This window comes from Agelaius phoeniceus, chromosome 18 (genome assembly GCF_051311805.1).
Source record: "Agelaius phoeniceus isolate bAgePho1 chromosome 18, bAgePho1.hap1, whole genome shotgun sequence".
Taxonomy (NCBI): Eukaryota; Metazoa; Chordata; class Aves; order Passeriformes; family Icteridae; genus Agelaius; species Agelaius phoeniceus.
The window spans coordinates 7,585,723-7,612,432 of NC_135282.1; the positions used below are offsets into that span (position 1 = coordinate 7,585,723).

Below are 26,710 nucleotides of genomic sequence, written 5' to 3' on the forward strand. Positions count from 1 at the left end.
GTTATTGCACACACAATATCATTAATATTATGTCCAAAGCTTGTCTTTATAAACAGAGTCAACACATCTAACTTATTAGTCAGCCACTGGGAAAAAGGAAAGGATTAAGTCAACACTGAGAGGAATTAACCCTTTTCATTGCCCAGAGAAGAAATCAAAGGTGAATCTCTTGAAACTGCAAAAGAGACTTGATTATTTTCTCTCACAAATTAGTGGAAGTATTTCCTCTCACTTTGGCACTCAAATGTAAGAGGTGTCCTGCAGGACTCGGAAAAGACTGGTGAACTTACTAGACATGATTTTCTTTCCCATGGCATATGCCATTGAAGGGCAGGAAATTTCCCTCCTACCCACCTTCTTCTTTTTTTCAATCTCCATTTCCCTGCAGGCTGCCTCAGGTACTGGGCTAGGTTTGGCATGTAGACACAATTAGAAATAGAGGCGAGACTGCACGGAGCAAAGTGTCCAAGTGCTGAGTGAGTGCCCAATGGGCCGTAGCAAAATGCACAACCAAGTCAAAGAAAAATGGAAAATATTCCATAAAATTCATCTTTGCATCCCTTTTTCCTCTCTTGATATATGGCCCCTTATTCACAGCTGCCCGGGCCCCGGCCTGGTGTAAATATGTCAGTGCAGCAATGAGACGGAACACGGGCGCGGGAGCGCCGGCGGCTGCTCCCAGATAAAACACTGAGCTGGAGCCCAGCAGTTTATTGTAAATAAAGATCAAGGCAGAGCAGCAACATTTCTGTTCAGCTCCAGCCTGCCAAGGTTGCTAGCCCAGCTCCTTTCACAGCTACCATATGTCCACATGGATTTCCCCTTGCAGAAAGGGACATGTTCCTCTTGTCACAGCTCTGTAGCCTTTGCAAGCTCCCTGATACTCTCCCTGTGTTGCTTTACAGTGACCTGGAAGCACTGACGGCAGATGGGACAAGGGCTGGCCATGGAGGTGAACTTCTTACTGTTCTGCTCCACAGTGCTGTACCTGAACAGTCCCTTTGTGGGCCTGGGACGTGTTCATGCTTAGTTTGGCTCTCCTCAGCAGAGGGCACTGGATCCTGTAAATGGGAATTGATGCCGGGAAGCACAGGGGTCTGATCACTTTTGCAGATGGACTGATTTTCTGATTTTTTTCCTTCTGGATACTGGTGGTGTAGAAGAGAAGTCTGCAGCTCTGTCTGCTGCACGCTGATTGACTGAGAGACAACCATGGCATGTGTTAGCAGATGATAAACTTGTCCTTTACATGTATTTTTTATTTTAATTAAGAGGTAGGTATCTACAAAAACCAATTATCTGGAAATCAGGTTGGCTAAAGCACCAGCCATCTGGCATCCTTCTGAAAAGTAGCACCAGCCAGCTGACACAATGGAGGGAGATGCAAACACCTACAAACTAGAGCCTGAACAGCCAGGCTGGGGTGGAAACTGGTTGAATTGCTCAGGCTTGTTGCTGCTGCCACAGAGAAAATACAGCAGTGGTCTGTGGAGAGCTGCCTGGATCAGGGAGTTTAGCCTTCTTTGTAGCCCTTGATCCAAAGTCCTCACAATTTCAATATTAAGTTATCATTTGTTCAGTGGGTTCATCTTGTTCTCAGCAATACCCACAAACAATGCACTATCAATCCACTCTCCCTCTTTCATCCCAGCCCTTTGCTGTATGCTGGGATTTGAATTTTCCTCACTCATGGCTCTGATGAGCTGTAAGCTAGAGGCACTAACCAAAAAAATTAGAAATGCATTTTTTAAAAATTATTTTTTAAGTTTAGATGGATCTCATGCATGTATGTTGTAACATAACTCTTTTAATAATAGAAGTTTAAATGCTAATAAAGAACATATATCTAAAATACTTGCTAGGTCTTCATCTGGCACTACTCTAATATGTTGAAGATTTGGCACAATTTATTCATAAAATCAAGAATAAGAATTCATTCTCCACACTGACAGCTACTGACCTAAGTTCTTGAGCTGACCTAGGATGCTTCTTCCTAGATGGCAGCTCCAAATGCAAGAGAATTGAATACTACCACAAATATGTGCTTTAGTTCTGCTGAAGAAAACTACAAGGCCATGCTGTCTCCCAAAAGCAGCTAGTAGTTAATAGGGTTTTATACTTCTATAGCAACACATCTTACCACACCCTAGCATTTGCCAGACCCAAACTAGAGGTTAAATGTGCTGGAAAATGTGGCAGAAGCTTCCAGCATTAGCTGATTCCTGAGCTTATTAGGACTCAGGCATGCCTTGCAGAGCAGCAAGATCAGTTTCAGAGCTGGGAGAGAGGAGCAGCTTTTCTTTCACACACCCTCTCTCCACAAGTCTGAGCCTTTGCCTTGGCAATCCAACATATGGTTCAAGGGCTGCCCGTGGCCTGTGGTGCTGTGCCACTGTTCCCATTTACATCAGATAAAAGCCATTATTGCTAAGGGTTGTGGGTTTGATCTTTTTTATTAAATAGGTCAGCAGGCCCTCACAGCTGGCAGCCATCTCCAGTGCCAGAGCTGTGTGATGAAAGGCCATATCATGGCAGGCTCCAGTGTATCTTTTCATCTGTCCTGCCTGGTACAGCATGTTCCAGGTGGAGACTGGCAGGTGCTGGTGCTAAACCCTGCCCTGCTGCTGTTCCCTGGTGACACCAGCACTATCCCACGTTCAGACCCCAGCTCCCTCTGACTGCCATGGAAACTGTTGCTCCCATCACAGTGCTTTTAAACATTGCAACTTTCTGACCCAGGCATGTTATTCCGGGAAGGGAGAAACTCCTTTGCAAACAGATGTGCTCTTGAAGTGCTTCCTGTAGTCTTCATTAAGCTAAACCAAGTCTACATTTTGCAACTTCACTTTCCATTGCAGAAGCCTGATCCTGTACCTTCATTTTTGGTACTGTACATCATTATTCCTTAACACCACTCAGTAGAGAAGTCGGTAAATTATAAACTTGGCTGTAAGTTTTGTTCAGTAGCAATTTCCCTTAGCAGTTTTAAAGTGTGATTTTTTTTATCAGTTCCTTGACAGGTTAATGGGGTGCATGGACAGGAGACTTCTGCTTTATCCCCTGCAGCCCTGATAATTTGGGGTGTTGCCTGGCTCAGCTCCTAGATGTCAGAGGAAGGAATAACTTGCATTTCTCCCCAGTGATTTGTTGATGCTACTGGTGGATTACAGATGTGATTCACTGCAGAAGGTACTGCTGAGTGCCCCCAGGTATCTGATCTGCCAAGCAAAGCTGGTAGCATCAGGTCCATGAGGAGAGGCCAGTGTCAGCCCTGGGACCTGACATCGAACAGTGCAGAGTTTTGTTAGAAGCCAACTGAAAACGTGGTGCTGTTATTATCTGACACCAGTTGAAACAAAAGCCAAACGTTGATGAATGTCTGATCCTAAAAGTAAACAGTTTGATTTTTTTTTTTTTTCCCTTTGCAAGTCAGGGGCCCTCTAGGGTTTTATCTGATTTTGGCAATCTCCTGCACATTTTGGGGCCTGGAGCATGGTTTTAATTGTTACATCACAAAAGTTGCCAAATAATGTTGGATGCTTCTTAAAAAGTCTCTCAATTTTATGGAACTTCTCAACGGCTTGACTAATACAATAATTACTGGAACTCGGCTATGTTGCCTAGTGGCAAATGGAATTTTTTCATAATGATCCTGTCTGTCGTTAATAGCAGGATTTGTTCTTTCTCTCAGTGGGAGAGAGGCCAGAAAGCCATGGTATCTGTCTTTTTTAATGACAGCCAACAGCAAACGGATAAAATAATCAATTATATCCACAGATAGGTAGATAAAGTATAATTTATCATGTCAAAAACAAAAATGTTTTTAATTGGGTTGTTAATCATTTTGTAATTTTAACTAAAGAAATGGGGACTCTGCTTTGTACTCAGACATCTCTAATATTTCATACAACATTTGCTGATCTTATTATAGCTTTAATAATAGTGTTTACCATTAACTGCCAAAATATAAAATACGATTTCTACTCTCATTAGCTGGAGCCTTTGCAGTTAGAAAAAGATGCCCTTCCCTTTTATTTTTCTTCCTCTAGAAAGATCCAGGAGATAGATAAAAAAAGGGGGACCAGTGTACTAATCAGCCATAACAGTTTCTAAATATGCTAATCTTTTAGTTTGATTAGAAGTGCCCATATTTCAACCAACAGAAATGTTACAGAAACCTGTTGGGTTTTTGGGTTTTTTTTTCCAGCAAAGCATATAAACAGATTAGTATAACAGCAAAATTTGGAAGCTTGGAGTTTTGATTTCTAGCCACACCTGTGTTGTCTTGTGGGAAGCTGGGCAGATAATTTAATCCCTCCTAACTTGTTCTTCATGTCTATAGTGTAGGTATTAGATAGCTGCATCATCTGTTTGCTGTACAGTATGTAGGTGTTGTAAGATACATGAAAATTTGTAATAAAGATGGCAAACATCTGGCTGACTGCAACAGCAGCCTCTCTGATAGGAACCTCTTTGAGGAAGGAAATGGGAAGTTTATGGCTGGACCTATAACTGAAAATGTCATCTTAATTCTGCCTGATTTCAGGATCAGTGAGGAATCATCTAGCAGAAAAATCTCTCAGCACTGGGTACTTTGGCTGTCTACTCTTGTTATTATTCCTGTATGCTATGAGCAGATGCCCTGTGTGGGACCAGAGCTGTATTTTACCCATAAATTCTATATTAAAAAAATACTAGCCATCTAAGAAAAGAAATGTGACTCTTGATCATCCCTTTGCCTCAAATACACTAAAATTACTTCCCTGCATCAGAAGTGTTTCACAGAAGAAAATTAATCTCCATTCCTCTAAATTTGATTTCCTTCTGAACAGCTCTACTTTCCTTAAATCCAGATCCAGCCTCTAGAGTACTTGCTTGGGATCAGAACATACATTTTGGGTAGTTTGGCAAGAGCAGACTTCACTTCCAGTTTTTGGCTATGAGTATAAATTTATCTTCATAGCATCTCCCAGAGATGTGTGTAACACAGAGTGGGGCAGAACTGCTCTTCTGTAACTGGATCCATCTTGAGTGTGGGGAAAATTTAATGGATAGAGTGGGTTTTTAACAGGCCTAATGGCAGGACTGAGGCTGTATTTATACTGAGAAGCAAGGAGGAGAAGCTCTGGTGCTGGCTTGCCCAAGCATAAATAAATTGGAGGTACATGAACATTCAAAAAGTTCCCAGAGGGTCACATTCCACAACTTAAGGGGCCTGGTGCCTTCACCTGTGCCAATTTTATGTGACTCTTAACTCTGGTCTTAAATAAAAATGAGACCTGCTCTAATGACATCAACAGCCTTCAGTGAAGAAAATATGCTGCTACTTTGATACAGATCCCCTTATAAGGAGGACACTGTAGACAGCCTAAGCTCTTTTTCCCATCTGGTAGGTGAATGTTACAATTCCCTGCTCAGAATTGTGGCCTCAACAACAATTCTCTGCTTTCAGCATTAATTTAGATGATTTTATTAAGAATATGGTTATCTGCTGTCCATGCTTTTGCCACTTGATTTTACTGTCCCTCTCCATTACATGAAAGGATGGAAAAGGGGGATGTGAGTTGACTGGGGGAGGGGAGACAATAGCATGAGCAGGGGGTTAAATGAACCAGCTGCTATGTGTGAAGTATCTGCTTTCTAATTGCTTCTGTTGGAATTCAGGGGAAAAAGGCACTGGCTTCAGTTAATTAATAAGGCAGGACTCACATAAACTCCAGCTGTGAGCACAGGACTGGTCTTTAAAGGATAAGCTCAGGAGGTGGAGCAGAGAGTTTGATTTCCTTGCAATAATCCCATCACATGCTGCTGGTTCTGTGTGTGTCCACTTAAGCCTTTGGTTGGCCTGTCTGGACCAGACATGAGGGATCTGTTGCTGTCCACGTGCCTCACCCCAAGAAAAATGATCTCTCCTCAGAAATCAAAGGTATGAGGCTGTGTTTCAAGCTAGGGTGAAACTGCTGTGTTTTCACTTGAGTTTGGAAACCCTAAAAAGTGGGGATGTTTGGATCAAAGGTTTTTTTCAGACTTAACAGAAGCTTGGGCTTTTGCAGCTGGACACAGATACAGGTTTGCCATTTGGTTCTCTTTTCTGTCTAGTTCCAGAGGGTTAGGATTTGGCATCCTGTCAACATCTCTCTCATCTGAGCCCTGTCTCAGAAGCTTTGCTGGAAGGGTAGCACTGATGGGGAGGTTGTGCAGCTGATGCCTCCAGACCATGTCCAAAGGCCATTTTACAGTGATCTCTTTGAGGAGAACAATGCCCAGTTCATTTCCTTCTTTTTCTGAGAGGGGCTCAAAAATATCAGGATTTTTCTGAGTTATGGACAGTGCCCCTAAAACCCACATGAAAGTGCAAATGCCACAGTGTTTCCTCATTTGATCCTGCTCCAAGTCCTGCTGCCACAGGACATCCCCCACCACCAGTGCAAGGTCCTTCTAGTCAGAGGACAGCTGGGGGGCTGTGCTGAGACAAAAGTCTTCTCCCACTTCCCATGGGATGGCATTTCTGGATTTCAAAGCTTGTTGTTTAAGTGTGTGATGTTAGGAAACAGTGGAATGAGGAAAAAAGGATGTTCCTATATGGTTAATAGCCTGCTTTTCCTCACTGACTGTGGAGGGAAATGAGCTTCCTGCTTAAGGTGAGATGTCATTTTCTGGATGGAAACCTTTGTGTCCCAGCTGGCCTGCTCCTTTTGGTGCCCCTGCTCAGGGCAGGTCTCTTCCAGCGTGACTGCTCCCCCTTCCAGGCCCTCTCCTTTCCTGGCACCTTGTTCCTGCCTTCATCAGACCTGATGCTGCTCAGATGAGTGCTGGGGTCAGCACAAGGGAGGGGACATCACCTTGTGGCCACAAATGGGTTGGGAAAGGAGGAGTGCTCCTTGTCACAGAGAGCCCAGCTCTTTGTTCTCACTGTACCCTTCCACACACACCTCAAGGCTCAGGCATGCAGGAGGATTTTGATATTTCACTGCTGCAGGTTTCAGTGACAGCTCAGTCTGGTGTAGGACTAAACTCAGAGATACATAATAGCCCCAGTCCCCTGGGCTGGCTGTGCTGAGCTGGAGTTTCCACCAAAGAGAGACAATTCTCAGGTGTTACAGCACGTTTCCAAGCAAGCCAGGTGGGGCCTCGCTTGGCAAAGATCTATAAACAGCAGCTCTTTGTCTCCTCAGTTCTCTTCACCCTGAACGTGTTGCTGTTTTCAGAGGTTGGTTTCAAAGTGCTTATTCACAGCCACCAGCCTTATTGTTTTATCTGAGGAGATTAGGGCTGAGAATGTTGTGGTTTTGTAGTGAAAAGACTCCATTGGAAATAGCAGCATATTTGACATGAGACTGTTATTTATGCTCAAATAACCATCTTGTTTAAAGATGAGGAGTCTTTTATTTTCTTCCTTTTCAAGTTTAGATCAATCATGTATGAAGACAAACTCCCACTCAGCCTCCCCTGGCCCCTAATACTTTCATTTCATTCTTCTTCTGGTCATTATTTTATGATTTTGTCCTTGACTGGAGCATTTCTCTCTTGCTCTTCCTTACATGCACCATTAAAGAAGGAAAGAACTTACATTTAAAGCTCAAGACTTGTGTAGCTCTTAAGCTATAAATAATGTTTTCTACAGATTCTAAGATTATTAAATCCTTTTAGTTAGCCTCCCTCTTATTTTACAGCTCATCTGATTAGAGGGGACATTGTCTTGTTAAACTTGATTTAACTATTTCTGTTTTGCTTTTGCAAGCAGACATGAGAAAACAGGACCTGGCACTGCTGATCAGAACACTTGGAACATAGGAATGCAAAAAAAAGCTTGCAGCAAGAGAGCTCATTGTTGGTATGGCAAAAACCTCCAGAGAAGCCCTGCAATTCTTGAGATCTAGTTAACTTTCTAAATACAGGCAAGTCTACAAGTGAAGCTAAAATCTGCTTATCTGGGTAGATAAATGCAGTCAAACTACCCTTTTCTGTAAAGGGCTGACAGGCACAAAATCTGTGAAGGGAATACTTTAGTGTGAGGAGACAGTTATGCTCAGGTAGTGACTGATTAGGGCAGCTGTAGGAGCTGAACCACTGGGCACTGTGCTTTGCCTCCCCATCTCTGGCTTCTGTTGATGCCAGGCTCAGGCTTTGCTGAGCCAGACATCAGCTCTTCCCTACACATGCAGCCAAATCGGCTGCTGCAGCTTGCAGAGATCCTGCAGCAATGAGGATCTTTGCTTGATGCAAGCTGCTCAGCTCAGCCAGTACCCTAGGGATGGCCAGGGAGTCAGGCCTTGCCCGTGTTACAAACGACAGAACTGAGCACATAGAGGAGAAATAGCCCTACCAGAGACAAAGTGAGTGAAAAGTGCTGAAAAGCCTCACAGTAGACAGTCTTAACATTGAAATGAGTTCCTCCAGTTAGTCCATGGTCATCAGTGAGGCAAATGCTTCTGCCTCCTGGGCCAGACAGGCCAGTGTTTTAATGGTAGGCATAAATCTATTGCATTTTTCTCCTCGTGACCTAGCATATTCTGTCAGGCCAATGCATGCTCCAGAGGAGGAGTAGAATTTATGTGTACAATAAAACAATAGAGTTTCAGTGATATCAGCTGTTTGACAAACTTTAATATACATTTGCTATAAAACAGGCAGAAATTACCAGAATGTAATACCCAAATAAAATCCATGATCCATTTGCATGACAGATCTTCAATTTACTTGCATTCATGTGAGAGAGACACATAAAAATGATATCCATGCTTAAAATCACTTAAAAGCAGTCTGAGAGACCCCACAGTTGCAAGTGATACCTCAGTACTTAGCTAATACTCATGTTTCGATGGCTTTGCCTTCATGATTCTTCCAGTGGTTTCTTTATGTTTTCTGGTATTTTGCCAAACACCTGTGAATCAGTGCACAACAAATACTCCTGCCATTTAATTTAGCCTTGCACAGAAAGGCTATATTAGGCCTGATGCAGACCTAATCCCAAACCTCTAAAGAGGTTTAAGGCACTCTGGTTTCACCTAATCCCGAAACCTAAACCAGAATCATTGAAAACCTCCACAACACCGCAGGAATGGGCAAATAGTGAGTTTCCACTATGAATTTATTAAAAGGACACAGTGTATCTTTTGGATTTGAGACCTAAAGCTTTGCCTAAGGAGCTTGGACTGTCCACAATAAAAGTGTTTATTTTGAAGTTAGGAGGTTGAAAGGTTTATTTGACTAGAGGGCTGATTTCACCCCTCCCACCCAAAAAACAAAGAGGGGTGATCACCCAGAAGACTGGAAAATAGGAAAAGGGATGAACAAGTAACAAGGGAGGGGCAGCCCAACAAAGAAGTCAAAGATGAAACCCAGGTTTCTCTTTAAGCTCAGTCCCCTTGTGAGAAAGAGCAAGAGCACAGCCCCTTGTGCACAACTAGGCTCTTGGGACCTGAAGTTCCTCACAGCAAACTTGTAAGGAAAGAGTTATTTATGATATTTTAAACACATTGCTGCTGTTCAAAATAGAGGATTTGCTCTTTTGAGATCTCTTCTGATAGGAGATAACATGTAAAAACATGCTGTAATGGAACTCAATTACAAACTGCATCCAACTGTAGTAAATTTGATCTTGCATTAACTCATGTTAAATTAATTGGATTCTGTCATTCCTGAATTCTGGTAACTACCTTATCTTGCAGTACAACTCATTATCTTTGCATTGTGAAAGGGGTATTTCATTTTCAAGGCGACTGTAGGGAATAGCAACTGTACCATAGTCCAATAAACATTTAGCCCCTAACAAATTAAAGACCTGAAGTATACTGCACATGTGGTTCCATTACACATAGCAATTTATAGCAATGATCTGCTGCTCTAAATCTCTTTATTCAAATCATTTCAGCAAAACATATTGGGAAATATGGGGCTGTACTTGTGCATTATACAATACAGAATGTATTTATCTGTGCTCAGGACATTCCTCCTAATGAGAGGCATAACCTCCTCAGTGTACTGTGTTCTCATAACCACCAAATGCCATTTAAAGCCCTTTAGAGCAAGGATTTAGGAATCAGTGTTCCTACTGATGAGAAATTTGATATGGGTAGAAAAGCAAGCTCCAGATTTACCTTCCCAAACTCACGAGAAGTCTCCATGCCTTTGTTTGCATCAACAGAAGTGGAACAGAATAGAACAACACTCATTTAACAGGACTAGATCTAATTTACTTTGAAAGACTCTGGCTCCATAGGCAAAAATGGTAGGAAAACCGAAGAGCATGTTTTATGAGATACCAAGCTTTCTAGCTGGAACTAGAGCAGGACAGCTTCCTGAAAAACTACATGACACAGCTTTTAACTCCTAGGCAGGTGACACAAGCAAGTGATGGTTTATTTGCTTTCCTTGAGCAGGTCTCAGTGTGGCTGGAGAGTAACAGGGCCCTGTGAAAGGGGCACGAGTCCATCTCTCGGCAGTGCTGTCATTGCACCGCGCTTCCCAACGTCCTGCTGGGGCTGCATGGCTACAGCAGCAGGGTACAATTCCAATCCCACAGCAGTTCTGTTCCAACAATACACACAGGGTTATTTAACTGTTGCCTGATTCAGTTGTGACACCTAACCAATAACTTCCATTGGGAACCATTTCAGGAGGCAACTTTTTTTCTCTAAGGAAGCTCTCCTGCAGGACCTGGCAAACTTTGAACGGCTCGTAGTACTGAAAGCACTGGGTCTTTATCCCCCAACAAATCCAAGTTCACAGTGGCTCCTGGAGGACACAAATGACTTCAGGAACGCGCTAGCCCCAAGCACGGCAGAGCACCTGATAAATGGACGCTGTGCAAGCAGAGAGCCCAAGCCCAGTGCGCACCCACATATCCGCCCTCCCAGCCAGCTGTAGGGAATCGCCCGAGCCACACAGGGGCTGGTGGCAGTGACAGCCCGGCCCCACCGCCCGGCCCGGCCCTTCCCGGGCTCCACGGAGCAGTGACACGCTCGGGCTCCCGGTGAAGGCCGGGTCCTTCCGGTTACGGAGCGTTAGGAAGCGGACAGGCGCCAAGCCCCTCGCAGGACCCTCGGAGCGGGGCAGGGCTGCGCTGCCTGCCGGTGCCGCCGCCAGCGCTGCGGGCTGCCGTGAACGGGAGCCCCTGACCGAGCCCCCCGAGCTGAACCGCGCTCGGTCCCGGCCCGCCGGGGCCAGCGGCCGCAGGACCGACAGCGCGTGCGCGCCTCCCGCCGGCCCGTGACGTCACGCGCGGAGCTCGGCATTCCTCCGTATCCGCCTGGTTCCCGCGGGGATCGCCGAATAATCGCTACCACGCACCCGCCCCGCCGGGCGGAAGAGTTCTCGGTGAGCGGGGGAAGGGAGGATGGGGGAACCCCGCGCTCGGCCGCGGGGGTGGCGGTGGGGTCGGATCAAGGCTAAGAGGGCTCCGTTGTCACCGGCGCGGCGCCGCCTCACGGGCCGGAGGAAGCGATGGTGCTGTGCGCACGTGTGGGGCGTCGCCACGGCAACGGCTCCTGGAGGCTCGGCCGCCGCGTGCGGGGCGCGCGACGGAGGCAACGTCACCCACCGCCCGCGGCGCGCGCCACCTGAGGGCCCCTCAGAGCCCCGCACGGCCCCTCAGAGGCACTCACGGCCCCTCAGAGCCCCGCACGGCCCCTCAGAGCCACTCACGGCCCCTCAGAGGCATTTATGGCCCCGCACGCCTCTCAGAGCCCCGCGCGGCCTCTCAGAGCTCTGCACGGAGTCTCAGAGTCCCTCACGGCCCCGCATACCCACTCATCGCCTCTCAGAGCCGCTCACGGCCCCTCTGAGCCTTGCACGGCCCTGCAGAGCCCCACACAGCCCCACTCCAGCAGGGGTGGGAAGAGGCCAGCACGGTGAGGGAGGTGTCATATCTGTGGCTGACGTGAGGCACCTGCTAGAAAAAAGTGATATTTGATTACGGTCTGCATCTCCTTGATGCTCTGCGGCAGTTTGCCTGGACAGGCCGCGCAGGAGCTCCTCTGGCAGCGGTGATAGAATGTGTGTGCCTTGAGGTCAGGACACACCCCATCAGATATCAATATCAGCGGTAACGGAGCTCACAGTTCTAGTTTACTGAATTTTACAACTCCCCGTAATAATCCCAGTACTTTTATGACCAACAGAAATAGGTATTTTTTAGGTATTTAAGCGACACTGCACTGCTTGAGCAGACGGAGGTAAAGCAGGAGCAGCATTGGCTGGGTACTGAACGTGGTTCTGTCGAAGGAAGGCACAGCCTCAGGTGGGTCTCTCCCCACCATTTGCAAAAGAGTAGTGGCAGTCCTCAGGAACACCTAAAAGTGCTTTAGTACCTTTCAGTTGGAAGCATTTACAAAAGAAAACATATTGTTGTCAACTACAGTATGGTTACATGAAAAATAATGTTGTATTTATCAACTGGTCAGAGCTCTAGCTCTGATGGGCCGGGTCTGGGCTCGCTCGCCGTCGCCCTCTGGCGGCCGCGGTGTGCCCAGCGCGTCATTGCGGGGGACTGACCTCGGCATGGGCTCCTTTTGCTGTGTTTTTCTCCTCAGTAGTGCTGGTTGTTTAAAATAGCGAAACTGCCTTGTACAACTCCTTTAAATGCCGGTTTAGAGTAGGAAACAATCCCGGTTCCAGACTCAGCAGCTTCATTTTGTAATGAAAGGTAAAAAGCAAGCATGGTGTGTGCTCTGGAAAAAACTAGACCACACGAGATGGAAATATGTGTGTAACTTTTTCCTCTGGGAATTGTTTTGAGGAGCATTTTGCCACACTTTTTAGCACAGTCTCTTTCATCCTTTTGAAGGTCCTTCCAGAAACCCACAATTTTAGCAGCATTTCTGTGAAGCTTTTAGAGAGAGCTCTGTGACTGGGAAATGTCATAAAAAATGTGTCCTGTCTGCCTAAGTTATAAGAAGTGTAAAGAATCCTTAAAAATTTATTTGTAACTAAATTACTAGATTTTTTTAAAGCTACTGGAGCAACTTCTTGTTTTTTAATGAATCCTGTTAATGTTTCCATTGATTTACAGGTAAACTAGTTTTTTCTTGTTTTAAAAATACCCTGCGATCAGCAAGTCTAACTCTGTTTATTCTGGCTTGGATGTGTGATTATCAGTTATAAAGATTCTGCAGATGGAAATTATGTTGGTGCATGCACTGGAATAGATGCCTGTTTCTAATATCAGATAGATTGTCTGATTTTGGTTAATTGGTGTAGAGACTCATTTTTAAGCACTGGAATTACAGTGTTTGAATTGTAAGGTATTTCGGGAGCAGATCTGTTGGCTAAGTACGTTTACGCCTTTTCTGAGCATTTTAGAATACTGTGAGTTTCTTTTTGCAAAGAACTGCTGAATTACTGCCCCATATATGTTATTACATTCTAAAGAGACACATTTGTTTGGCTCTCCACCACAAAGTACATCAGGCTGTGTTATGCTTTGTGTTTGTATAGGTCTTATTTTTAATTTGAGTACTATTTCTCTACAAGCTCAGCCATAACAATGTACTGTTTCATTGGACCAGTAGTAACTGTAAACCAGTCATTGCTAATTAGCTCAGATGGGAAATTTAACCCTGAAGATTCTGATTTTTTAAAATTATATTCTACGAAGCAATGTCTTCATTGGGAAAAAAATAGCTGCTATAACTGCTCTTCTGTAATAAATTGTCTTGTTGCAGCTGGATTATAGATGCATGTTAGTGCTATTTCTGGCTTTATGGAGACAAACTTGATTATAAAAAGGTTGAACTTTGCTTTTTGGATACCCTTTTCAAGTTGTAGTGTTGATACTTCTGTACAAACTTGGAATCTCAACACAGTATTACATGTTTGTTGTGTTTGTATGTTTTTATAAAGGAAAAAGGTAAGTCTAGTGGCAATAATAGTGTTTTCCTCCCCAGAATGTCTGTGTGGATGCATTTCTGCTCTCTTTGTAAGAATGCAGTTTGCACTAAAATATACTTGGTAGTACAATGAAGGATTTCAAATTAGTAATAGCTTGAAAACTCTTCAGCTACTGGGGTTTTAGTTTCCAGATTACTGGTCTCTGTGGAGCAGTGTTAAGTGACCACAAAACAATGAGAATGAAACAAATCTTCAATAAAAACCTGCACCATTTTTTGCCCAAGCAAGCCAGCTTCCTTTTGAGCTCTGTGCTGGCACAGTCGTATCATTAAAAGTGCATTTTATTTTTTATTTTCATAAGCAATAAAATAATTTCACAACTGTAATGAATGCACTTCCTATGGTACATTTTAATTATATGCAGCTAATGCTCATCATTTCAAAAATTGTCTCACTGGCATTTATGACTTGGTGTAAACGCTCATAGATCATGGGATTATTTGAAGGAACTGAAACTTTGAGAGATGTCAGCTTTGCTGTGTTGAGGAAAGTGACTCATGAAACAAGAGGTGCTGGTGAGCAATGGGAGACTGTAGAACACATTTAGGCTACAAATATCAGAGTCAACAGATGTAGGTAAAAAAGCCACGTTACTGGGTGTCATTTAAAAAAGGGATATCTTAGCCTTGAAAGTTGCCAGACCTCTCAACTGGAGGATCCAGGCTATATAATAATTCAGGAGTGTTTAAAATAGGAATCAGTCTCTTCTGCATCTCCAAAGTGAAAGTTGCAGAGGAAGTCACCTTTTCTGTAAATGGATTTACCAGCACAGGTCTTTAGAACCGTAACCTGATACTGTGAGCAAATTAAGAGTTTTAGGAGAAAAAAAATCTTTTAGTCAGCAAATCTTCTTTCTCATGATTTATTTTTAAAGGTCATAAGGTGACCATTACAGTAAAAAAATAGTTGTTTGTACAGGATAACCTTCCCAGATGAGATGCAACCCTGTCCTCAACCTCTGGGTCTGCAGCCTCAGTCTCCCAGAGCCGCTGGGTGACAGCTGAGTGTAAGGTAAAGTGGAGCAAGAACTATTTGAAAAAGAAACTAATGTTTCAGACTAATGTTTAGCTTTTCTTTTTGTTTGAGTTATTCCATAGTTTTTCAGTAGATGCTAAATTTCTTTGATTTAGGGGAGAGAAGGATTTTGCTTTAAAACACCAGATAGGAATCTTAGGACAGACTTTTCACACTCAAACAGCTGGAGCAGCTGTAGATTCCCCACTGAAATGAAATGCAACAATTCAAGATTTAGAAAGGCAAAAAGTGTGACCAGAGCATTAAATAGAAGGGCCATATGATACCAAAATTAAGCTCTGTGTTTATTATAAAGAAAATCCTTGTTTTAGAAGGGAAAAAAATGAACTTGTTCCACCACTTTCTTTTTTCCTCAGGAGAAAACACAGAATATATCCTAGGTAATAAATCTGTTTTATGGCTCACATGAGAAAGGGTGGAGAAACTCCCATTATTTTCTTCCCAGAAATTGAAATACACATGAGCTAACATGGGAGACACTGGGATTTTCATCCAACAAATGCACAGCTGGCTTCTGCTTTTATTATTTTTCTAAGCCTAATAATTTTTCGTTTGATTAGCTGGTGGCTGACAAAACTATCACTTGCACAGTGTTTTGTATATTTAGTAGAGTAGGTGTGATGCAAAAAAGATACTGTAATGTGTGCCCAGAAGCATAGCACGACGTGTTCAGTTGATGAGAAATTTCTGCTTGCCTCTTCTTAAAATGCAAGTTTCTACCACTGACAATTGAGTTTGAATATCCAAAAAGGAACTTCTTGACCTCGAGAAAAATGAGAATTATGTAAGATTTGAAGATTATTTTTTTCTTAATTCACGTTGTAGAATTGTATGATGCTGTGCACAGAAATAGAAATAAATTGGTAGGAGTCAGCTGGCAGTCCACAGTGCCAGTTTTGCTGTGAGAAAGCAGTGAGACTGTTTAAGAGAAGAACTGTCCTAGTCAGTGTTAGAAGGTGGGAGAAGTAGAGCTGCCAACAAGATTTATCAAGGACTTTAAGTGTACACAGTGTGAGCTGTGGAGAGACCCATGGACACACTTAATGTGGAAAAAACAACAGCAGCCAACCACAAACCCACCCAGACAATGAGATAAAGTGAGCACAGACATAAAGGTGGGAGAACAGGAGCCCTCTAGGAATGAGGTTCCCCAGAACCATGTCTGAGCACAGCTCTGTAAAGCCATGGATTCTCACTTTGAAAGCAGGAGGGAGAATGGCCTATCAGAACTCCTTTGTGTGCCTTCTGCAGAATAAAGCAAGCATGTTCAAGAATCCAGATTCCTGGTTTGCATTGATCATTAATGCCAGGGACAAAGCAGGCTGGTTTCTCCTGTGCTGGCTCTCCTGGTGTTGGAATTGCTAAGCTGTGCTGCTGTCTGTGTGTTCTGGGCAAAGCAATGATAACACCTTCCCTAAGTAAGCAGCAGGGGAAGAAGACTGCAGTTTCATCCCAGACTGGTAGGTCTGTGTTGTCCAAGTGTTTAGTGTGTTTCTTGTTATTTTCAAAAATTCCAAAACAATTGGTGTTCTTGGGGCAGGAGAGAATGTGGGCTATCTGCTTCCACTTGAATATTGGTTTTGATTTGTAGTCATTTACAAGTGGTAGATACCCAAACCATGTAAGAAATTCCTAAGTGAAATTAGTGTGAAGCTACAGGTTCATTGCATACCCAAACCTCTACCTTTAATGTCCTTTCACACAGTGGCTGCTGGGGAAGGAATGGTGTGTAAGGACCAGTAGAATCACTGGATTGTGTGTCTGCATTCTGACCTAGCTCCACTACACTCTCTAAATAATTGTTGACAAGTTCAAGCTCTGTAACTAGAGGGTTATGACTTTGCTAAATGCCATGAGCCAATAGATGTTCATGGACAAAGGAAATGACCTTAATGGACAAATAGGAGATTACTGAAGTGGCAGCAGATCATCGTGGGAGCTCTCTCCTCTCTCTTAGAGGCTTTGTGCTGCTGGGGATCACAATACTGTGGTGTATGGAAGTGCATGGGCCTGTACTGGGGATGGCTGCTCCAAATGAGTGTTGCCCAGTGCAGAGGGCCAGGAAGGAGTCTCTCCAAAGGACTTAAAATCAGTGTGGCCAACTTCACTGTCCACCTCCTTTTTGCTCAGCCTTCCTTGTTAGAATTTGCATCTCTGTCCTGCCAGTATTTAGCTATTTGTTCTAATAAATCTCCTCTTCTGTAACAAGCCTGTTTCACCTTCTGAAGCTGTACTTGGAATTCTTGCCCCTGTGTGCCACACTGGCTCTGAGCTGGGTGAACCCCGTTCCTGCGGTGACTGGAGGGGCTGTGTTCCTGACATGTTCCTGGTCGGGAAAGGCCCTTGGAGCAGAAGTGGTTGCCCTGGTGGCACAAGCTTTCCTGCAGTGCAGCTCCATGGCCTGGTTTTGCACTCTGATGCTTTGTTCCAGGGGCAGTGGGCTCCTCACCCAGCTTGCAGTAGGTTGCAGAGAGGAGAGAGTCCATAGTGCTGTGCCAGAAAACCAAGTGAGAGTGAGCAGGGTCTCCAGGCTGCTGCAGTTCCACAGCATCTGTGCTCTTTTGCTCTTGGTAACAGTCAGACCTTATCAAACCAGGCTCCCAAATCTGAGAGTAATTGGGAACATGTGACACATGGAAGAACTTTTTTAGTTGATTTTTTTTTTCTAGTAGTGTGTTTAGGCCTCCCTGCTTTCACTTCAACAATTGAGGGTGTTGGTTGCTTCCTCATGTTTGTGTAAGAAAAGCTTTTTATAGTCCATTTTTCCACTTGGCGTATGTACTTCCTCCACTGTAGTGTAACACATCATTCTTCCCACTCCCTCCCAGCCTCTGAAGCTAATGGAAGACCTTCAGGGTTGTTTTATTTGCAATAAAAATGGAACTGTGGGGTTGGGAATGGTCATTATTCTTGCCTTAAAATGTGTTCCTCAGCAAGTTTTGTTTTGTTCTTGGTAAACGAGAAGGGTGTAAGGAAGCAAGGAATAATTAGCTGTATTTAGTTTATAGGACATTTAATTTGAACTGGAAATCTCTAACTCAATTTTTATTTTAGCTGAAAATCTATCAAGAAAAAGCAAAAGTTTGTCAGAAACATGAATGGAAGTGGCTGCATTCTTTTTTTTTTTTTTTTGACCGAAGACTTCTTATTGTAATACCAAATGTGAAGAATTTTTGAGTATCACCTATCCCAACTTCTGCAAGGTAACAGCTGGAGTGAATGCAGTCTAGAAGCTCCACATCCATCCATTATTTTGCCCTGTAATGGTGAATCTGGCACATGACAGCACTTGAGCCTTGCAAATTTGGAGATGTGCTGGAGTTCTTTCCTTGATGTAACATCAGTTACACCAAAAAGAAAGGAAGGTGGCACGGCCACTTTGATGTCACTGACTGACAGAGTCCTGTCCCTGGTCAGGACAGTGAGCACTGTGTCCTGCTTGAGGATAGGACAGCACCTGATTGCCACAGCTTCACCCCTGCTTGCTGGTTGTTTTTATCACCAGTTATCCAGGAGTGTTACTTAGCCCCAGAACAGAATTAATAATATTTAATGTGGAAGCCTTTTTTCTGCTGTCTATGACAGATAGATTATTGAGACAAACTCTGGAATACCCTTAATTTCTAATGATTGAATGCTATTTCTCAAGAAACATTATGTTTTGGAACTATTTTTTCAATGTTAAATATTTTTTAATATAATCTTCCAAGGTTTTCCAACACTAATGAACACAGCCTAGGTCCTTCAATGGAGGGGCATGTGCAGACATGGCCCCTGTGGATTGAACTGCCTCACTGCTTCAGATCTTCACTATTTTTAGCCTCTATATATGCCTTTGATTTTCCTAAGTGTCTAGTTCTAAGGTGATATGGCAACTAACCCAGTCAGGGCAGGAATTCACTCTTTTCCCATATACTAGCTCCACTGTAAGCTTGCACAGAAAAATGGATCTGAGAATCCTTGCAGCTTAAGTCTTACTATGGGATGTCTAAGGTCCTAACAGGTATTTTTTAGCTACTTTTGTATTCTGCGATTTGTCTATGAAAATAACATTTTAAAGGTATTTGCTTATTTTATTGCTTCATTGCTAAATAATTGAAATCAGCACTTAGTATTTAATTATAGTGATTTTTAATCATAAATATTGTATAGTGCCTGATGGTGTAATTGGGCATTTTTATAATAAGCCCCTATTTTTTAAAACAAGGGAGAAATCTCTGAAATTCATTCCTTCATGCTTGTGCCCATTAAATGTGGTTATCATTATCTAGTGACGACATATGTTCTTCCTAACTAGGATTCTCTTCTCTTTCATGCTGATGCTATCTCCATGCTAGATGATTCCTGTTCCTAGTAGCACCCCGGGGCAGTAGTGAGAAGTAAATGTGTCCCATATGGCCGCTTGAGACAGCAGTTTTGGGTGTGGGGAGATGGGAGAGGAGACACGCGGGGGTGAAGAGACAGTGGGGTCTGTGTGCCCTGACTGTCCCAGCAGCGGGGCAGGCAGAGGGGCAGCAGGGCTGTGTCTGTCTGTCTGTCTGTGCTGTCAGGCTGCTGGCAGTAACGCGGCAGCGCTGCGGTGGGACAGGCTGCAGTTGTTTGTTGTGCCATGCGGGAGGAAGGAGCCAGGGAGGAACTGCGGCTGAGTCACCCGTTCTTCCTGGAGCGCCTCCTGGGCTGGTGCTGCCACAGGCAGCCCAGTGCAAGACTGAGCCTGAAGGCTCCAGCGAGCTGATTGCAAATATTTTGCAGAAGTCTTATTTTCTGGTAATTACTTTAACATGATTCAGTGTTTTCTCTTTTGTCTGATCTTGTTATGAGCCTCCTTGCCTGATCCTTCGCCTGCTGTCGTGGGAGCAGGGCAAGCGTTCCCGCAGCACGTTCCGTTCCTGCTGTCTTTGGCCTCTCAGCTTCACTCACTGGGAGTAGGTGCTATTCAGTACAACTGGCCAGGGATGTGTCCTTTTGGAGCAATGGCTGATCCTGGACCTGTTCCTATGAAGCCTTTGAAACTACTGAGCTGTTTCAGATAGTGGGGTTAGAGCAATTTGTAGAATTGGGGTCCAGGTAATGTTTGCCAGTTCATGTTTCTAGTGATTTGTGAAATTAGAGCTCTTGTGGAAATCTGGAACCTTGCTTCTGAGGAAAGTGTTGTGTATGAACGGAGTCCAAAGCCCCCAGTCTTCAACAGATATATGAAGAATGGCAAGGATTTAGGTTCCAGTGGGTCACCAACAGTGTTTATTAGAGACTAATAATAACAGTGAACAGACTCTTCCATTCCCAGTTCTCTAGGGTTTTAGAAATCCAGCAGAACCAGCAAAATACCTAAAGCCCAGCCACTGAAACCCAGCCAAGTTTTGTAAAAATTACAATGGTAACTTCAAATAAATATAGATTGTCCTTTTTAAATCTACAGTTTATTTAAAAACAGTAATTTTGCCAAACCATAAATGTCCCCAGTAACTAAACCAAGAAATAACCAAGGTTAAGAAACCTAAGATTAGAAGGTTTAGGAAAAACCTTTCTGATATATTTAGTGCTTTTGTTTAACCATGTGATTTACATTTAATCCTAGTTAGAGTAACTAATACATACATATCTTTATAGCAGACCAAACACTTCTCATAAGCAACTGACTGGTTTGTGTTACTACATTTGTTCAATGAGGGTGGAGGGAGAGAGGTGTACAATATAACTCACTTGCATAATCTTTTGCAACTAGTAGAAAAAATATGTCTCACAATATAGCTACAAGAAATACATGGGTGCTCATAATTCATATTATCCCATAAAATTTAGAAGAGCATTCAGAGACTGCAAATGAAGGTAATTTATGTGTAAAACCTCATCCATGAAGAATTTATTGCCATAGTAGGTATAATATACTTTGGCACAGACTTCTTCCGTGAAACTAGTACTTGCACATTTGAGAAAGGAACATACCAGAGACCTTGCAGGTTAAACTGTAGTCTGGTTTTATAAAAAACACATTATAATGAAGACTTTTCTCTGCTGAGAGAGCTGAAGTCAGTTGGTGAGTTAATATGCCACGGCTGTTGATGATGTGTTTGAACATCTTCACTGTTCAAGTAATCTCTTTAAAATCAGTGTTAGTTTAGTGGTGCTACCTTTGTGTAAATAGTATTGTTTGTAAATATTTTGAACCTTAGAGGGAACTGAGGAAACTGCAGAAGTGCATTCCTACAAAACATTTTAATTTGCAGTATCTGAAAATGAGTATATGCTTTGCAGAGGTTGTTTGTGAAGCCCAGACCTCATTCTTCTTGTGAGGACTGCACTGGGACATGGGGCCTCATCTTTCTGCTCTTGAGCAAAACTGCCAGCTGAAGGCCCTGGGATGCATCCATGTCATTGCCAGTTTGGGAATGCTCTCTGCTCTTGAGCAGAACTGCCAGCTGAAGGTCCCGGGATGCATCCATGTCATTGCCAGTTGGGAATGCTCTCTGCTCTTGAGCAGAACTGCCAGCTGAAGCCCTGGGATGCATCCATGTCATTGCCAGTTTGGGAATGCTCTCTGCTCTTGAGCAGAACTGCCAGCTGAAGCCCTGGGATGCATCCATGTCATTGCCAGTTTGGGAATGCTCTCTGCTCTTGAGCAGAACTGCCAGCTGAAGGTCCCGGGATGCATCCATGTCATTGCCAGTTGGGAATGCTCTCTGCTCTTGAGCAGAACTGCCAGCTGAAGCCCTGGGATCCATCCATGTCATTGCCAGTTTGGGAATGCTCTCTGCTCTTGAGCAGAACTGCCAGCTGAAGCCCTGGGATCCATCCATGTCATTGCCAGTGTGACTCGGGCATGTGGCGGCCGAAGCGAGGCCAGACAGGGTTGTGGTGACGTTGCAGGGCTGTCATGCACAGTCTCAGGGAGATGTCAGCGCTGCTCCTCTCAGTGCTTGGGTGGCTCCTGCAGCTGGAACAAAGATATATTTCCTTTTGTTCCTGCTGCTGGACTCTGATTTCTGTTTTCTTTTGAGATTACATTGTGCACAAATGCACATATGCCTTTATAGCTGCTGCCTCTCTTTGACCCAAACACTTCCATGGAAGTTAATGACATTAAGTGAAAATCAGTGCAACCCATTGCCACTCCAAGATTTCTGCTTAATACAAAGTAAACAGAATAGAGAAGGATTTGTTATACCATGGAATATACCATTTAAATGATGTAGCTGGGAATGGAGAGAAGCAGCTCCTAGCATGATATATAAGAGGGATTTTGGCCCATGTCAGCAATGGAAGCTACAGGGCATATAGCTATAAAAATGGACCAGAGTTCTCAAGCATTTATGTAGAGCAGAGAAGACCTTTAAAATTCTTCCCTGAAAGGTACACAGTGGTGTTGGGCAGCAGTCTGCTAGGCTTGGGTTGTCAAAGAACGTTATCAATTCCTCTGGGATTTGAACTGTTAATTCCAGGAAGTCTAGGTGTTTCAGGAAGTGCTATTCAAACATTATGCTATTTCTTCCGGATGTAGCTCCTTGGACAGTACACTTACACTTAGCCTTTTCTCTGTTGGCTTGCTCTGCAGGAGAAATCCCAAACTATTGAGAACAAAGATAACTTCCTGTGCCAGGTGTATTAGCTGGAATTATCTCTGTTGTACAGAGTAATAACTTGTCTCTTGAAAGTGACATTGGATTTTTGACGCCAGTCAAGATTTATCTCATCAAGGATGTCACTGTGCTACTAAGAAAATCTCATTGGCCTCATAATCAGAAGTACTGTGTTCAGTTCTCTGCTTTTCCAGTGGATTTAGTGGAGTTACAGATGGTGCAGAAAATGGTAACTGAAACAATTTGGGGAACTGGAACTGTCATATGAGGAGACATGGAAAAGTCTGGTACTCTTCAGTTTAGAGAAAGACAGATATTTATTGTTGAGATTTACAAAATCATGAAAGTAATGAAAAAGCCGGATGTGAAACTACTGCCCTCCAAATCCTGCAATGTAAGAGCTAGAGGGCACTCAGTGAAGGTAGGAGATCAGGTTTAAAACAAAGAAAAGAAGGTAGTCCTTCATTTTTTGGAACTCCAGGTAGTGAATTTTTTTGCCATGGTAGGTAGCAAAGGCAGGGATATCAGCAGGTTCAAAAGAGGTCAGATAATTTCATAGATAAAAACAGAACTGCAAATGGACAGTGAAGTTGTGTGCCTGTAACATCATTGTGCATGGGGGAGGGAGGGGCATGGGGGGCAGGAGGAATGGACCCCAAGAGCATCCAGGCTTCTGTCTTTTCCCTAAGCACTATCTCTAAATAGCATGGCACTGCTGGAAGTCAGGTACTAGGCCAGATGGGACCAGTCATCTGACCTTGCTGGGCATTTTTTTCTGCCATACAGTACCACACTATGTTCTGCTTTGAAAGGGTTTTATTGTTAGTGCATTGAATTTCTATAAGAATAATCAAGAAAAAAATGGTAGCATGTTAATACTCCATTGTTGATACCTGAAATATTAAATGTGTTTTTAAGTCTGATCCATTGATAGTCAAATGCCTGCCTGTTACTGTGCATGTCACTAACATGGCATTTGTTTGGAAAATGTACAACTTGGAGAATGAATTTTAAGTTTGTGTGTTTATTTTTCTTGGCAGTGAGTTTTGGTTATCTCAGAAGGGAAAAGCTATCCAGGTGCAGTGAAGCTGTGTGGTGCCATGAGTGCTCTGGCAGGAAGGTATGCAGGGAGCTGCATCTGAGTAGTTTCTTCATGCTCCAGTACTGTGTGCTACTGAGATGTCTTTGTGCTGGTTCCTGGTGGGCCAGGTTGAACCAATGAATCAACAGGGACTTAGGGCCAACCACATCCACAGATCAGAGACCCAGAATTTGGGGCATGGTCCCTGTCCCAGGCACTGGGCTTTAATGACACTCAGAGCTGGGATGGCATCCCTGCACTTTTGAGCATCCTCCCCAGGCACCCAGTTCTGTGCCTGCCCAACTCCCCCACAGGCTTCAGGCTACTGCTTCTTGCATAGCAGCTCACTCTTATTTCATCTGTAGCATTTGGAGGAGACCTGCAAAGTCAAAATCGGAAATCACTATTTCACTTTAATATAGGACACAGAAAAGGTCTTTAATATGTGTTTGGCTGGAGGTTTTTTCTAAAAGATATCTGTGAAAAGTCTTCTGTATGCTTTTTTTTTTTTTCCTGGTAACATTAAGCATATTAACAAAAACATTCTTTGCTTTAATCAGACAATATGGGCTTTGTTTGCATGGAGACTTTTGAATACTATGTGTAGCTCCTGTAGTCTGGGCACAAGCTTTTAGCAGGGATGCTTGCATGAGCCATAAACTGGGTGCAGCTCAGGTCGGCTCATTGTGCCTGTGGAAACTGGTGGTACTCTGCTGCTGCTGAGAAATCCACCATAAACAAATCCTCACTCCTGGTCTCAGGTGTGTAATTGGGAAACATGTTTGGCTTTTGATCAAAAGAAATGGAGTGTTTGGTTCTTAGGAATATATTTTCTCTTGTTTCAATGAAGTAAATGTTAATGCAAATAAAGAGCTTAAAGCAGTCTGACTAAAGCCTCAGCTAACTGAGCTTTGGTTCTGTGAGAATTTGGATGTCATCATCCTTTTGTTTTCCACTTCTCTGGGGAAGTACTTCAGCTATATGGCAAAAATAAACAAAAGAAACCTTTTAAATCTTCACACTTAAATACATTTATGAATATTTTTAGTTACTGTTTACTCCTTGCAAATTTATCTTGGTCTGAAAAAAGTTTCAGATGTATTGTTTTCCTAACAAAGATTTGACCTTCATCTTTATACACGGTTTCACTATTCTTCCTATCAGTGTTCAGTTCAAAGGAGCACTTCGAAGCACGCAGGCAAAAAGCAGTTCCATTGTGTAAAATAGAAATGTGTGTTTTATATCACAGGAGTTTAGAGAACAATGCAAAGGTCAATTGTGTTGCTTGCTCTCCTGTCACATGATGTGGGTGTGTATATGAATGCATCCCTGGAATTCCACTGTGGGATCTGCATCTTTGAAGCTGATGCTAAAATTACTGCGGAGGCTCTTCCAAAGGCGGATACTGATAGAAGATTCAATGAAATCGAAGGTCGCCAGTCTGGTAGGCGTTGAAAGATACCTGGCTATGATACTATTTCTGATTTAATAATGCGAATGGGAGGCTAGCCCTTTGTAATAATTAGGACTAATTACTGAAGAGGTGTTGACAGATGGGCTAAGAGGAAACAAACTGCCTTTATCCAGTGGCTTAGAGTCAGATTACTAGTCTTGTGTTATCTGTTTCTCAGAAAGTAGAAGCTTCAATCATTCACTAAGTCTTCAAAGGGGAAAGGGATCCTAACAATATACAGGATTTGGGATGAAGCTATGAAATAAGTCTTTGACTCAAAATGGCTAAATTAATCTCCTTTCCGTGAATTATCATACTTTTAAAGTTTGAGTTACAGATGGAGAATCTGATTGTAGTACTGAAAAATATGCAAAATCAGTATTGATGACTGTCCTGTTGCTGCTTCTGCTCATGGATTAGTCCAAGATTGGTTCCTTGCTCTTAATTATATTAATATGAATTCTTTGATTCCTTCTTATGCCATGCTTGCTATCCAGCTGAAACTGAGACAAGGGAAAGTAGTAAGTACTCTTTCATTCAGTGTTTGGTTATGCAGATGTCATATCTGATCAACAAGCAGAAAATACATCTGCTGAAGTTAATTACAGTTATTTACCTTTTTAGGAGACAAGATCATGCATATTCTAGGAAGAAAACAATATATTACAATAAAATTGCATTTACTGAGAATTAAGGATTTTCTTAAAGAGGATTTCTTCTCTCCTTTTGAATGTAGTGTCCATCCAGCACATCTGCATGAAGTAGATAAAATTGTCCAATGTGAATGGGGTTAACAAAGACATTCAGGGATTAATGCTTTGTCACCAGAATGAGCACTCAGTGTGACTTTCTTCAGGCAAATGATTTAAAAGTCTAGCCACCCTCCATTTTCTCAAATGTCTTTTAAGTGCTTTTCTTCCCACTCTCCACCATATATAGAACCTGGTTTTCTTAGAAATGTGATAAATGCGGTTGCATTCGATAGCACTTATAAGCAGAGGTAGCTTTCAATTATTTATTTACTTTCAACAAAAGGAGCCATTTAATTAATGTTTAAATATTTATAACAGTTTTATTGTGCTGTAAAATCGGTTATACTTTGATCTAGATTTTCTGGTTTGAGATAATAGGGTTGGTAAAAGTTTTCCTAATGAATTTGGTCAGAACATGACATAATCTGATTATCTGACGAAAGATTGACACTTCGGTTCCTGCCCGCATAAAAGCGCGCTACAATGGGGGCTGTTCAGCACAAATTCAAAGGCTGGGAGTTCAAGTTCAGGTACGGCAGAATTGTTCAAAGTTTCAAATTAATGTGGTGAAACAGTGTTGCATTTTTCACTGTATTTTTGGTCAGGAGTAATTTATGGTGGATGAGAGTAGTGAAGCTTGAAGTTAAATGTGTAAACTTCAATTCCACTCTGTGACTTTGGGTTAATTTCCCTCCATTTGCTAAATAGTAGTTAGTGTTACTTGTTAGAACATAGAGAAACTAACAGGTAAGAACATCACAGACACAGGAAACAGTACCAGAAACTGGGAATTAAGCATCATCAGTATTCAACCTGTTAAATATGGAACCAGTTTTTTATCAATATCCCTCACATTTTAACAGTTTAACTGTTTAACATATGAGCAAATGCTCGTATGCTTGGAGATGAGCATATTTAACTA

The 26,710-nt window shown here is 43.0% G+C and overlaps 1 protein-coding gene across 1 annotated transcript in view; it reads left to right on the forward strand.

Moving 5' to 3' along the window:
- The first annotated feature begins 10,975 nt into the window (after positions 1-10,975).
- The window catches only part of GNB1L (G protein subunit beta 1 like), a 43,914-nt gene continuing 28,179 nt past the window's right edge, over positions 10,976-26,710 (forward strand). The window contains exon 1 of the mRNA XM_054646060.2: positions 10,976-11,319. The gene's annotated coding sequence lies outside the window, so the exon portion shown is untranslated. The remainder of the gene's footprint in view (positions 11,320-26,710) is intronic.